Source organism: Phyllostomus hastatus, unplaced genomic scaffold (assembly GCF_019186645.2).
Source record: "Phyllostomus hastatus isolate PE091 unplaced genomic scaffold, TTU_PhHast_1.1 phas_contig_86, whole genome shotgun sequence".
NCBI lineage: Eukaryota > Metazoa > Chordata > Mammalia > Chiroptera > Phyllostomidae > Phyllostomus > Phyllostomus hastatus.
Genome location: NW_025333977.1, coordinates 870,928 through 886,324, shown reverse-complemented (window position 1 = coordinate 886,324; position 15,397 = coordinate 870,928).

Sequence of the window (15,397 nt, the reverse complement as noted above, 5' to 3'; positions counted from 1 at the left end):
GAGTAGGAACATATTATAAACACACTGTTTAATAAAGACATGATTTGAAACCATGAGGTGGTCTTCTTTGCTTTGAGCATAGACAGTTGTCAATAGACAAAGGGTTGGGAGGAAAGGGAGAGAGCACTCCTCCTTTTACAGCCAAAGTAAATAATTGCTAGTTCATGAACTGACACCAGAAGTGCCAGAAATTTACAAGACAAGGACATTGTTATAGTGGTAACACTTCATTGTGTTTATAAACTTAGTTTGCATCTCTCAACGCACCCATCAGTAACCATATCTATAGTAAAAACAAATCATCCTTACAATTTTGATACTAGAGTAAATATATCATCTGCCGTAAATGTTCAAGAGCATTTTATAAGTATTTATCTTCAGCACTCTGGGATGTTAACTCTTACCTCCTCTGGTGCTTATATTAATGTCACAACTCTGCTCATCTCTTCCTAAGACTCTTTTGCGGGCCGAACACTCTAAGGCTTTCTCAAAACTGCTCAGAGAGATTTGCTGGGTCAAATTGTCAGGAAGTCATTGGTTCAAAGATACTTTTGAACTTGAAAAAGTTAAGGTTGATATATGAAGATATTTAGTTGTCTTATTGTATGTAAAGATATGTAGCTCCAAAGAATTCATCTGTCCTTTGGAACCGGTTTTTATAAAAATAAATTTGTGTCCAAAATTTTGCTCTCTTGAGTTTGCTATAACTAAATCTGGTAAGCTAAGATGCAAACAGTCATAAATTTTCTTAGAGATTTATGCATAATCCTTTGAACAATTCATAACTTTCCACTGCCTTCCATACAGTAAAAGTTTGATTCCACTAAATATACATTTGTTTTTTTCTATATTCTGAAGAATTTCAGAACTTGATCAAAATCAGTATCTTGGTTGTTGTTGTTCTACTTAAATATGCATAGTTTACCTATAGAAGGGTAATTTCAGAATAGTTTAGGTGAAATACCAACATATTTTGTAAAGAGCAAGAACAATCACAGACTTTTTGTAATACATGATAAGATCGGGTCATGGCTTTCTGTTTGTAGGGGAGGAGGCCTGGAGGAGTCCACTCCTCCAGGCCTCCCTGTAGGGGAAGAGTCCACTTTCATGGAGTGGTGCTGTCTCTGGAAGATCACCATTCAATCATTAACTGTAGAGAAATGACAGAGGCTGACACAGAGTTAAAATCTGTAAGGTACCTCCACTTTCTTGGAATGAGGTAAACCTATTTATTCAGTCCTTACAAAGTCAATCTAGCTCACACGAGACACAATATCACAGATTATTTGCAGTATATTTTTATCAGAAAAAAAACAAAGAACATTTATTTCATAATGTCATGGAAAATGTCTTTACTTCAAAGATTTTAAAAATCTAAATAATATTTTCTAAAACCCCTCTTTGATTATTAGAACTCTGCCTCTGTGCTTTGTTCCTTATCCTCCATCAGTCTCAGCCTCTGCTAGATACATGTATAGCAGAGAGAAGGTGTGTATTCTCAGAGGAAGGTGCACTTATTCTAGAGAACCTGTAAGAAAGACCCTTTAAAGTGATATGAGTATTGCCCTTAAAATTAGATTCATCCAGCTCCCTATACCCCAAGTTCTCATGCATCTCACTCTTTAGAACTATTGGTTTAGTAAATCCCTGGACCTGATGGAAGGGCAATGTGCACTGTCCCTGAAATGTTTAAAGCCTAAAGATGTTGAGAACCAGATTCTAAAGTCATTGTCTACCATCTCATCTTTATCATTTCCTGCCAGATTAGTTTGGACATGATATTGCAATCCACATGTCTACCTGTCATCCTCTACTGCTAACTTTCTTTCTTCAGTTGATAGCCCAGTTCCAACTATAACTTCTCAGGAGATTTTCAACAAATACAAAGATTTCCATTTATCTTCTATGCTATTGACTTCTATACTGCTCAATAGTTTTTCCTGTGCCTTGTTTTTATCTATTTTCTCATTCTTCCCTCTGGAGCTTTTTGTACTGCCTGTTAAACCCAGTAGCTAACCATTAGTTCAACAGAATAGAGTGTGAGTGGCATAAAAAGTAAAACAGAATTGAAACAGAACACATGGCACATACATGTGAGAGTGGCATCTACTCTGTGGTGTTCGTATGTGTACTGTGAGGGTGTAAAATGCACTTTTCATAGTGGACTCTTCCTGAAAGATGTGAAAATCACTATTCTAGTAAAAATTAAATTAAATTTTCTAATTTTACATGTCTATTTTCATGTAGGAAACTGTTGTTTTATAAGTTTAGCTGCTCTTATTATAGAAGTTATGTACATATCTATGTTTTTTTTCTAAATAATTTACCTATGAGCTATCCATGATTCTATCAATCTTGTCTCAAAATTGACATAAGTAGGAATGAATGAACATCAATCTGGTCTTTTTGTTTTTTGGCTAGCATCTTGAGTTTTTCTAATTCAAGAATGTTTAAGTCTTATTTATCATTTGGCTAGCCATTATCTTTTCTTCTAGTGAACCCTATAGTATCCAAGATGTGCTTTCTGCATGCTTAAATGGTCCCTTTCTATTGAGTAGGGCTATAACATCTGTGCATCCTGTACGTGTTTTGTTTAAGCACAGAAAGACTGTTCAGTGTACTGATTAGAAACACAAAACCACACAAGTCAACCTAGCTTTAAAATCAGCTCTTACCACCTACCAGCTGTATGAACCATGGAAACTTCCTTAACTTTTTTGTACCCTATTTTTCTCACCTGTAAAATGGGGCCGGTAACAATAAGCTTCAGGCATATGAAAAATCAGTGAGTTAACAGATGGAGAGCAGTTAGTGCAGTGTCCAGTGCACAATACTGAGTAGATTTTAACCATCATTAGAACTTATTGCACTGATATTTTCCCTTGAAGGAACCATCTAAATTATGTCTGTAGTACTGAAGAACTGAATTGGGTGGCCTACTTAGTTTGCCCATGTTAAACATGAATGCCAGCAGACAGTAAGAAATCCACTGATATATACAAACAACAAAAATCAACAAAATGATTTAGATAACCCAATAAGAAAAATTCAGTGCAAGTATTGAAAGAAAAAAAAACACCATTAATTATAGCCCCAGGATTAAAGAAAAGATATAAAGAAAGAAAAACAGACAGACATTGACAAAACTGCTATGCTCTTGGATTGGATGGCTTGCTCCTTTCCAAAATAGGTTTAATGCAATTCAAAATGAAATCCACACTTTTTGAAAATAAAGTTTAGATAAAATAATTGGAAAGTGAAGGAGCTTATAATTATTTTTATGTGGGGATAAAACCATTACAATTGCCACATTATGGCTGTATCATAAAAATTACTTGAATGACATTAAATATTAAGGAATATGTTAAAGTTACAATAAATAAAATAATGTGGTATTGAATTCATAGACATGTTGAAAAAGAAGAAATAGTCTAAAAATCTTATAAAGCCTATATAAGAACTTAATAAAATATAGGAACAATCACAATTTGAAAAGGAATAAATTTTATTTTAATAAATGGTATAAAATTGGTCAGTTATTCAGGAGAAAATTTTGAAGTTTTCTTCTATCACAGACTGCAGAAAGAATTAAGAAATCGAAATAAAATAGCAGTAATTATTCAAATGGAAAGAAAATATTGATAAATATTTATTTGACCTTTAGATAAAGTGCTTTTTAAAAAAAAATGTCTGAAAATGTTGAATTAATCAAAGGGAAAAATCTGAGAGATTTGCATACATAAAAATGTCCAACTATAAAAATATAATTGAAACCACAAAGAAATACCACAATACATTCAAGGAATGGTTTAAGATATGGAGGAACTCTTCTCGTATAGACTGTAAGGAAGTCTAATTGGCACAGCCACTTTGAAAAATATTGTAACATTATCTACTGAAGTTGAAGATATCGGATCTTTAGAACACACCAGCTCCACTGAATAATCTCAACAGAAATGTGAGCAGATGTGCACTGAGCCATTGACATAATTTTTCATAGTAACTTCATTCATGATATCAGCTCATAGCAACATAGTACATCTCAGGAACAAACATCATGTTGAATGAAACCAGTCAACACAAAAGAGTGCTCAGGTTTATGATGCCATGTAAATAATGTCCCGTAACAACTCATAAAAATATATAGGGCTGGGAGTCAAGATAGCAGGGGGAGTGCTTAGGAGGGGATGCAAGAGACCTGAGGTACTGGCAGAGTTCCAGTGTTTGAACTAGTCACTTCACAGGCACCAGTTGTCTGGTTGATGTGTGAGGAGGTGTGGCAGACATGGAAGTGTATTGCTCAGGTCTTCAAGAGAAAACTACACTGTGAGGAGTGTAGTTAATTGACAACCTTCACAATGAAGCCCCACCCAGCCAATGACTGAGCACAGTGGGATACTAGAATATGGCCATTGTTTTTCCACTGGGGGTTCCTTGAACATGCGCTATTTGCTCTGGGGTTTCCCAGCAGCCCACTCAAGACTTTCTCGTAGCTCCACCTAATTTTGAGGCTCTCACTATCTCACCTTCTATTTTTGTTCTTCTTCTTCTTCTTTTTTTCCATTAGTCTTTGTCCTGCATGGTGATCTATGATTTCTCCCTGTTTACTCTTGTTCCCTCTCCCTTGTACTTGTAACAGATATAGGTCCTGGTGTACCAGGTCCTGGTAAATCTCTTGTTCTTCTAATACCATCTTGGGGTCTGCTTCCTGGAAGACCTTTATCCACACTGTTGGAAGCAAAAGTGATCAGATAGGTACTTTACAAGTAGTAAGATAGAACATTTTGCATGAAATCCCTCCTCTTTCAGCTTGAAAGAACTCAATTTTGCATCAAGTGGTGGGGGGGAAGGAGGTCCGTAGAAGAGGACTGACAAATTTCTATAAAATTTGCTGAAACAGCACCTTGGGAAGATGAGCCCGGGGACAGCACACCCCTGGCTGATGTGATGATTCGGGTGTGTCAAAGGTACAGAGAGTAGGTTGCATTGACACCCGCAGAGGGATAGTGAGGAATTGAGGAGAGTTCGACCCTTAAATGCAAAGCATGACATCCAGAGAGCATCTTTGGTGAGGTGCAGAAAGACCCGTCTCCAGAAGTGGGAGAACACGTACTGAGGATCCACACCTGTAAACAGAGTTGTAGAATTCCAGAAAGTACCAATTACCTACCTCAACTCTCAGGTGCTGAGGCCAGAGCCCAGGTTCAAAGAATCTGAGACCCTGAAATGCACAATAGAAGCATTGGGAGATGGTCCAGTGGACTGTGGTTCTGAAGACATCCCTACACTCCCAGATCCTGCAGAGGTCACCTACAGCTTCAACACCACAGTCAGTATTGTCAGCCTTCCAGTAAAGACTCTGCAAATTCAGCGCTAATGAATAATTAATGAGAATTTTTGTGTAAATTAGATCAAATGTCAAGAGAGAGAAAATCCATTTGACTAGAGGCAGGGGGACGGATTGGAGATGGTGGGTTGGGAGCAGGCAGACACATTAAAAAATGTCTACTACATCATTTAAAGGAGGACTGTCAATATGCTAGAGGTAGAGTCACGCACACTGAGGAGCAATTCCATCCTTGGTTTACCATATGCCCAGTAGGAGCACAAGCATGGAGAGAAAGTTGGGAAGACGCTTCTGAAAAGCTGTAACATTTTATTTGGCCGTAACAGTTTATATGATTGCAGTTGTCCACCAATAGAAAAATGAAAAATTAAGTCGCAAGGAAATTAGTGACCAACCGTGAAGATTCACCACGACTTTAAAGAAAGGTCGAATCATGACAAATGTACCACAAATGTACCACAAATGTCTTGACAAATGTATCACATAGGCGATGGAAAACTCAACAATGCAGGCAGAGAATACATTGCCTGCAAAATGGCAAGTCGCAAAGCAAGAGAGATGGAGTCATTGTGTCACGTGTAGTTACTTTGCAGTCATGTATCTAATGGTACATGCCACCAAGAGAAGCAGTAGTCTTGTGCAGTTTTTCCTCCCAACCATTAATTGCTTAAAAACTAGTTACTATATGTACCTTAGTCTTTATATCCTGTAAGAGGAGACATATATACTTTGCTAAAGATGGAACATGCAAACAAAAATTCTGGTGTTTGAACTCGGTGCAAAGGAGTCTCCCTTGTCAGCCAGGGGCAAGGACGGATTGTTCAGCTCGAGTGTGTGATGACACTGGGACAGCATTTGGCCTCCGTGTGTGTTTTGAGTGTCTTCACTTGATTAATTACAACACACGAAGCACATCTACAATCACATGATAAACAAATCACTGGGTGTTCTTTTTTGTTTCTCCATTTTTTACAAGCTGTCCTTAGCGTCAGCACTTCTGTTAGCGCCGTCCCTGCGTGGTTGCCCTGAAGCCGTATTTACATGAGAGCTGACATAAAGAAGTGGTAAAGAGCAAGAGTGTGATTAAGTGGTCTTGTGGACTATTTGTCAGTGTATTATTCTAGCTTTGGGGAGAAGAATGTGGAGTTTTCTGTCCTTTCTTTAAAAAAAAATGAAACCAGATGTTTAGTTGAGGATCTAGAAGCACATCTGGCTACGCTAGAAAGCTGGTTTTGTGAAAGGCAAACAAACAAATATGCTGGAGCGTATTAACAGAATAGAAAGTTAGATAAATTTATCCTTCTTTTTAGGGCACCAAGTAAACAATTAAAAAAAAAGCCTGTAAAATGTGGATGCATTACGTTTATGTTTTGAGATAGAGTGTGTTTCAAGCTGGCTCTGTTAAACATTTGAAGAATAATTCCACAAAGATGTGAAGTTTCCCAGACTGTAAAAATGTAGAAACATTTTCAAAAAATAAATAATCCATGTAAAGGAAAAGATAACAATATTAATCAAAGCCCATTTGATTTTGATCTAGGAATTCAAGGATGGTTTTGTAGACAAGTTATATGCCTGCCTAATATCCATTCCTCTCTTCTTGCTTTCTAATGAAAATTGTATTTATTTGGTACATAATGTATCCTTTAAACTTTCCTTTTATATCTTCTCTTGACACAATTGTGACCAATGAGATATTATCAAATCTATCTGAGTGTTTGAGTGAAAAAATTTTCTCTCAATGAAAGGAAACAAAGGTTTTGGAAACATCCTTCCTCATCTCTTCATTTTCTAAATGATGCCGTGATATCTGAAATTCTCGAGACTACCTTGGGAAAATTAGGTAACGGGTGAGGATGAGGTTGAATAAATTGAGAATAGCAGAATGGTGCTGTGAAAGATGAAAAAGCCTGGGTTCTGGGTTATATGTTTTAAAAATAAATCATATGCATCTACCACCATTTCTCAACTAGTTTTATGTGACATGCTTTAATTGATATTAGTTTTGTTTTCTATTTATTTACAACTGACAGCACAACAAACTGATGAATCTTTTTGAGATGAATAAATTCTATTCATCCCAGATGGTCATCTCAATAGATGTAGAAAAAGTGCTTTTAAAAAACACGCCATTTTATAATTTAAAAAATCAAAGTAGAAATGAAAAAAAAACTTTTAAAATCCGATGAAGAGAACTGGCTTGAACTTGTATCAGACATCATAACTAGTGGCAGAATATTTGAGACACTAGCTTTAAACTCACAGAGTGGATTTAAGGAAGACATAACACATGTAACAAGACTAGATTTTGCCAAAATTTCCATGTTGAATTATAAATGTAGATTTGAATGGTCTTTAGCATTTTTCTCAAAGTTTTAGCTGAAATTCAAAAGAAGTGAAAATATAAGATGTACAGCTAGACACTAACATTCAAGACTTACTTAAATATAACTAGCTCTCCTTAAGTCCCTTATAAAGCAATCTTCCTTCATCCCATAGAAGAGACTGTCTAGATTATGCATGAGCACAGCTATTTGTTTTTAGTTTTTTGCAGGCTGCAGGTGGAAGATTTGTCTGGAGCTTCTTGCTTACATTCCCAATGTTAGGCATGGCAAACAGCAACCACCACCCTTTTGTACAACTGTAGGGGTCATTCCCTCAACTTGTTCAGTACACAGCCAATCCCAAACTGTATAGCAAATGTGCTGTGGCATGAATGCATGTATTTCTTGCAGGTCCAGAAGATGTCATGGCATATAAGTGGAATCACCTAACGTGATTTCATCAAGGAGAGCTAGCTGCCTGATCTGCCTCCCTCTGGAGGGAGATTCTGGAAGGAATCCAGGAAATAAAGGTGGGTTATAAGAAGCCACAAGAGAGTCATATTAGGGAATTATAGTGCATACATCCTCACAAGAGAAATTTTGAAGAATCCATTAACACAGCCCTTAGAAGAGCATTTGTATGTGTGCCCCACTTGGAGATTTTGACAATAAAAGGAAGTCTGCAAATAATCCAACCTAAGTGCAAAGAATTTTACCCTCTTCCTCACAGTGCTCCATTTTTTCTCTCAATTTAGAAGGATGCAATAGGTTAAGAGGAGAGGTAGGCAACGCAACAGAACAAACAAGACCCAGAGTTTTAACCCTCATTACACGTTGAGTTCACTAGGCTACGGAGAAGGAGAAAGAAGAAAACTTGAATTAGATACAATTTTGAAATTTTGGATTAGATTGGAAAGTTAAATCCCCTAAGAATAGTAGTAATTATTAAAGGAAAATCCATGTTTGTAAACAAGCATGACCCAAAGCCAGGAGACTCCTGAGTTCTCACCATCTGAAGACAAAGAAAGAAGGTTTGACAAAGCACACCGGAGTTAGCAAAGGGAAGAAAAATAAGGCAAGTCTTGTTTACATTCCATTGAGTTCAGAAATTTCAAAATCTGGCAAAATTTTAGGGAACTCCCAATATTTTCACAGTCCATAAATATTTTAACATGTTAATCTGTTTGGTGTGAATAAATAATATTGGACTCAATTTATAAATAATGAAACCAGAATCCAATTGTACAGTCATCATCAGGATGAGAGACATGATAAAACAATACATATTTGTGAGATTCCTAGTTTTCTTTTTGGACTTTTAAGTATTTTATTGTATTTTTTCCATGACCATCTATCCCCCCATTCCCTCTTCCACCTCCACCCACAGCCCACCTTCCTGCTGTCACCACACTGTTGTTCGCCAAGTCTGTGGGTCCTTTCTCCCCAAACCCCACCCCCTCCAACTGTCAGGATGCAACCCATTTATTTTGTCTGGTTTCTTATCTCGATTCTTCTTTGCATTAAAGGATTAAAGACTTTGGATCAAGACTTGGTGAATTTAGCGATCTATGCTCACCTTTAAAAGGTAACTGTAATATGAGTGAATGCAGGGAACATTTTATACTAGTAGTAAGCCTATGTCAGTGAATTTATATTTCCTTTCATATCTCATCATTTTAGCCAACTGAAATTAGACGTTTGAAGTCTCTTAGACTTGTAATGGGTGACCAGAACTAAATTGAAGGAATTTTCTTTTCCTTATGTGTGCATAGCTATTCCACATAGAGAATAAAAAAAATATTATTTTATAGTAAATGTGGACTTTAGGTCACGGTGATTAAGTATGCAAGCTAAATAGAGCTCCATGATGCCCCTCAATGCAGCTGAGGTTACAAGGTTGAAGTCCCATCTGCTATTCCCAAAGTAAAGAAGGAAGCAAAAAGTGGGGAGACGAAGACCAACCAGGGAAAAGGGGTTGGATAGAAAAGGTCACAGGATGGCATTCTGATGCTCCTAACCAAAGGTTTATGGATGACACAATGGAGTTTGTACTATTAACCTTTGTTTTCTTGTAATTTCTGAGTGTAATATGTTCAACTGAAAGGGTTTAAAAGTGTAATAAGATTATTTTAATCAAGAGGCCAGACACTTTTATAATAGATTTTTTCATTCCTTTATCCTGTTGGCCAAAGATAAAATCAGAATCAAGGAAATTATATGAACTCCGGGAGTTCGATCCCATGCAGATTTGTCCCTCTCAGTTGCTAGATCCGTTTGAGAGGGGCCTGTGGAGTGCGGTGAAAACACAAAGAGCTATCTCAGTGGAAGGAATGAGTAGTAACTGAATGCCAGGAGCAGAGCTGATGCTTACATTATGATTGCGTAACCACTTGGTCCCACTCACTTACAGCGCGTGTTCAAATTTATGAGCTGAAATGTTTGCGTGTTGATATCAACTCAGGCCTGGGTGGGTTTTGTTCTGAGACATTTTCAGGGTTCCCATTTTCAGATACACTTAGATAAAACCATCCCTGTCAAAACAGCTAGTATTGTCCTCAAAATATCACCCCACTCAGTCATCGACTGTCAGTTTGTTTTTCTCCCTAACTGGTTCGTTTCAGGACAACTCTGTCGTGGCTTTAGGCTCTCCTCTGTGCTCCTCCACTGTCCAAAACAACGAGAAACATAATACAAAACTGTCTACATGCACTTCGAGAAGCTTGTACGAAGTAAAACAGGCAAAGCAAAAAGGAGGGGCAATCAATATCCTACTGCTTCTCAACGTTTAACACTGATTTCAAAGACAAGTTCATGTAACCCTTGGTAATTAACCACATTCTCAAACGAAGGAGCAAGAACAAGTCTTGAATGAGACACAGGTCTGAAATTTTTGATTAGATCAGAAATTTAAACCCCTGAAGAAGAAGAAGAATTATCAAAAACAAACCTATATTTGTAAATAAGCATGACCCAGAAGCCAAGAACTCTCTTTTCCCCTAGGACAAACTCTTACAGATTTTGAGTTTTTGAAAGCCCTCTGATAACCAAAAATAAATAAATGAACTATATATACTTCACTTAACACAAATTTGGTTTTGCTTTGGAAAAAAGAACAGAGTGCGATATTTTAAATTGTTTGAAAGGACAAATGGTCAGTTAGAATGAACAATGTATCTTTTGTCTCTTTGAATAGTTTCATTTCCTCAGTCTCTGTTCAACCCTTCTTATTAGGAAGCTGTTCACTAGAGACGTGAATAAGGATGTTATTCATCTTCTGTCTGATTCAGATTTAATAATTAGTGTGACTTACATTTACTAAAGAGCATTCTACTTTCCATCATCAATTGGTATTGCAGTTTCATGATTGTCCTATTAAAAACAAGGACTCTAAAATCCTTTTGATGATCCTCTAACCACACCCAAATTACTTCCTATTGGCTGCACTACCTCTTAAAAGACAAACTGCACATTCAAAGCTAAAATCTAAAGTTTTATAGAAAAAAATGTGTATTCAAATACAGTAGTAGGTCACTAGTGAATCTAAAATGCCATCTCACTTTATTTTTTTGTATTTTTCATTTTTTATTGTTGTTCAAGTACAGTTGTCTCATTTTCCTCCCACTGCTCTCCCCCATCCTTCCCACCACCACCTCCTACATTCAATCCTACCCACCCTCGGCTTTGTCCATGGGTCCTTTATACATGTTCCTTGATGACCCTTCCCCTTCTTGTCCCCATTATCCCCCTCTCCCCTTCCCTCTGGTTACTGTCAGCCTGTTCTTTATTTCAATGTCTCTGGTTATATTTTGCTTGCTTGTTTATTTTGTTGATTAGGTTCCACTTATAGGTGAGATCATATGGTGTTTGTCTTTCACTGCCTGGCTTATTTCACTTAGCATAAAGCTCTCCAGCTCCATCCTTGCTGTTGAGAAAGTAGGAAGACACATGATTCATCTTCGGTTAATCATTTTCAGAAGTCAAGAACAGAGATTCATCAGGCTACTCTCAATCTCAAAATATTAAGTCAGGAGAGTAAGTAGAAAGGTTTTTGTTTGTAAAAAGTAAAGGGACAAAAAAGATGTTTGCTGTTCAACTAGATAAAACCATCAAAATACTTCAGATATAGCTTTTATGGATTTAAAAATAAAATCTGATGTATTATCTTTATCTTTACATTTCAATATGTATAAAGACTGATTTTTTAAAATCAAATTTATTTTTCTTCCTGTTTATGATTGTTTTACCTACAAAACATGAGCTCTGCCCTTGTAGACAAAGAAAATATTAAAAGATATCCTTTTCAAAACTGAATGAGTTTACTTATGATATTTAATTAACTACAGAAAGACTATTCTCATGGATTTTGTTTTGCTATTTATTTTTCAGTTCTAACTAATAGTTTTTTAATTAATTTGTTTATATGTTGAATATTGCATTTTTTTTTATATTATAAAATACAAGAAATAGCCCTGGCTGGCGTAGCTCAGTGGATTGAGTGCGGGCTGCCAACCAAAGTATCGCAGGTTCGATTCCCAGTCAGGGTACATGCCTGGGTTGCAGGCCATGACCCCCAGAAACCGCACATTGATGTTTCTCTCTCTCTCTCTCTCTCTCTCTCTCTCTCTCTCTCTCTCTATCTCCCTCCCTTCCCTCTCTAAAAATAAATAAATAAAATCTTTAAAAAATACAAGAAACATACACCTTATTTTAAAAGGTGATGCTGTGACATATCAGGGATTTGACATTAAGCAGATGGTTTTACTATTGTTAAAAGAGAAGAGAAATGTTTGTTTTTCTAACCTAATTTGTTTGTGATATTCATATTTAAAAAATCACCTTGGCCTCTATGGAGAAAGTTACACATTTATCAGCTGCCATCCTTGGGGCATAAAATAAAACACAGAACCTTTGCCACATCCCTAATCTGAGGAAAATCTGGTCGAAAACCACATTATATTGAAGTGCCTGCTATATTTGGATCTTAGCATGTTTGCCAAGTGTGTGACTTGTTTAACTGTGTATGTTGTTCAGCCAAATGTCAACAAGTTTTATGTCATTACACTGAAAACCCTGGCTTCCAGCCCCGCATTGCTGCAGAGCACATATCTAGCACATAACAAACTTTTTTCTGTAACCAGCTATCACTGGGCATGGTTACTCTAATAACTAATTACACCAAATCACAAAACAGGCCTGGGCATTTAATGTTTTATATTTTAGTAATATTAGAGGTCAGTAAAAGAAATGTCCCTCTTTTAATGACATGTAGGTAAAATAGAGAAATGTACAAAGTCCATACATAACATGTCTGTTACCCTTGTTCTCAGAATTGGAGCCAGAGTGGTCATGTAGCGTGGACAGGTTTTGTAAATACACCAAAAATATCGTTGACTTAAATGGAAGACCTAGTGGGAGAACAAAAGAATACATGTATCTTTGTCCAAGCAGCAATTCTATTCTTTCAGAGATAGCCGATCTCTGGTCAAATACCAGCTTGGAAATGAGAACGATTATGACGATAAAGTACCCATCTTGCTCATTCAATACTTTAGATTGTTGGAGTAGCATGTTAAAATACTATACATTTCACGGCTTAAAATGCAATGCAAAATGTCATCATGCCTTTTATGTTCGTGAATAGTAAGAATGACTTTACAAAGTGCACATCTAATATATTAACTTTCTCTATACTAGGTATTTTTTATGCCCAGTTGCAAATATGGGACCCGGGATGTACATTAACCTTTTCTGAATGTCTGCAACATCTTCGTGCTATAAACTTACATGCATTTGGTTAAGAGTGGGAGGTGGGGAAAGTTGATTAGAAGACCTGTATCCTCAATGAGAGTCTTCAGCAGATTCTGATCCATCCAAAAGCTAAGAATGCTGTATATGTCCCATTCTGCTCCAGTACTTGGCTTCTATCATTGTATTGTCCATCCTTACCTTTCGTACCACAGCTTATGTAGTTAATCGTGCTCTAGGTACATATTCTGAATAGTTGTAAAATTTTGTTTTAATTGTTTTAACCCATGATGTAATTTAATAGCAATCTGGGTAAATCCTAAAATACTATTTTAAACAGAGCAACACCCTAATAAAATACACTTCCGTGGAGCTTTGTTAAATATGTCTGTAACCATATAGTGCTTGGTTCTAAAACCATTTTCTATCTTACATTACATGGCTATGAGAAAATTACATTCTATTAATTACGATCAGCTCAAATGTCTCAGGAGGAAACCAGAGGTAATTCACAGGGAAGCTTTTTTAAATTTTTTACTTAGACCCTTTAAATGAACTGTTTTTCTCAGCAGCCTCTTCCCCTCCAGCCTCACCCCACAGGTCCATTGTGACGTGTCTTAAATGTTGCTGTGTTTTATAAATACAAAATGAGGTATATTGAACATCAGTTGAGCGGTTAGCTGAATATGTTACTAACAATGTCTATTTTTTAAATTGTCATCACTCTTTCATCACTTCATTGTTATTTTTGTTCTCCTTAACCCAGAGATTGGAAAAAGAAATTTTGAAAATATTTTTAAAGGATTCCTTAGAAGCCTAGTTCATGCCAAAGCATTATCCTAAGCCTCACAACATTCTTACAGAGATGTTTGGAGCACTTAATCTATTTAAAAATAAGGTTTAAAATACCAACACTTTCAATTTAAATATTTTAACTTTTTATTTTGAGATAATTTTATTTATTTATTTGATTTAATCTTTATTGCATTTTTTCCGTTACCATTTAGTCCCCTGACACCTCCCTCCCCCCAGCAATCACTGCACTTTTGTTCACGTCCATGAGTCCTTTTTCTTCTTTGCTCCATCCCTCCATCCCCCATCCCTTCACCTCCCACCCCACCCCCCACTAGCTGTCATCCTGCTCTCCATCTGTGAGGCTGTCTCCATTTTCGAGATAATTTTAGATTTGCAGAAGAGTTACAGTATCAGCACATAGAAGTCTGGTCACCTTCCTTCCCCCAGCTCCCCCTTATATTCACATCTTACATAATTATACAATTGTCAACACAAAGAACATGACTTTGACACAGTTCTAGTAACTAAATTACAGATTTATTTGGATTTCACCAGTTTCCCCAATAATGCCCCACTTCTGGTCCTGTCTCCAATGTAGCATCCTAAGCTGTATGTATTCTTCATGTCTCATTATGCTCTTCTGATCTGTGACAGTCTCTTAGTCTTTCCTCGTCTTTCATGATCTTGGCACTTTCTATTATTATTGGCCAGTTATTTTATGGAATGCCTGTCAATTTGCACCTGTTAATATTTGCTTTGTTTATATCATTGGTGATGTGTGGGTCACCGGCCAGCAGTGATCATGGAATGCTGCGGATGGCTCTTCGAAACACGAGAAAAACATACACAGAGACAACCAGGTCCTGTGGGGGAATAGGAACAGCAGGGCCACTCCTCACGCCTGGAGCGCTTGGCCACCCTCGTTCCTGGAGGGCGCCACTTGGTCACCCTCCCAGGTGGGGAGAGCATGCCATTCCCCCTCCAGAGAGGCTTTTTATTGGTTTCATTTGCATAAGAATTCAGGTAAAAGCTCATTACTCATTGCTAGGAAGTAAGGATCAAACAATAGATAACAAGGAACTCTGAGGGCCTATTTTGAGTCAGGGTCAAAGAGCTGTAAGACTTTTAAGGAACAAACTAACTTCGTCCTTGGACCCTTCTTATTCAACTGAGAGCATTCTAAACA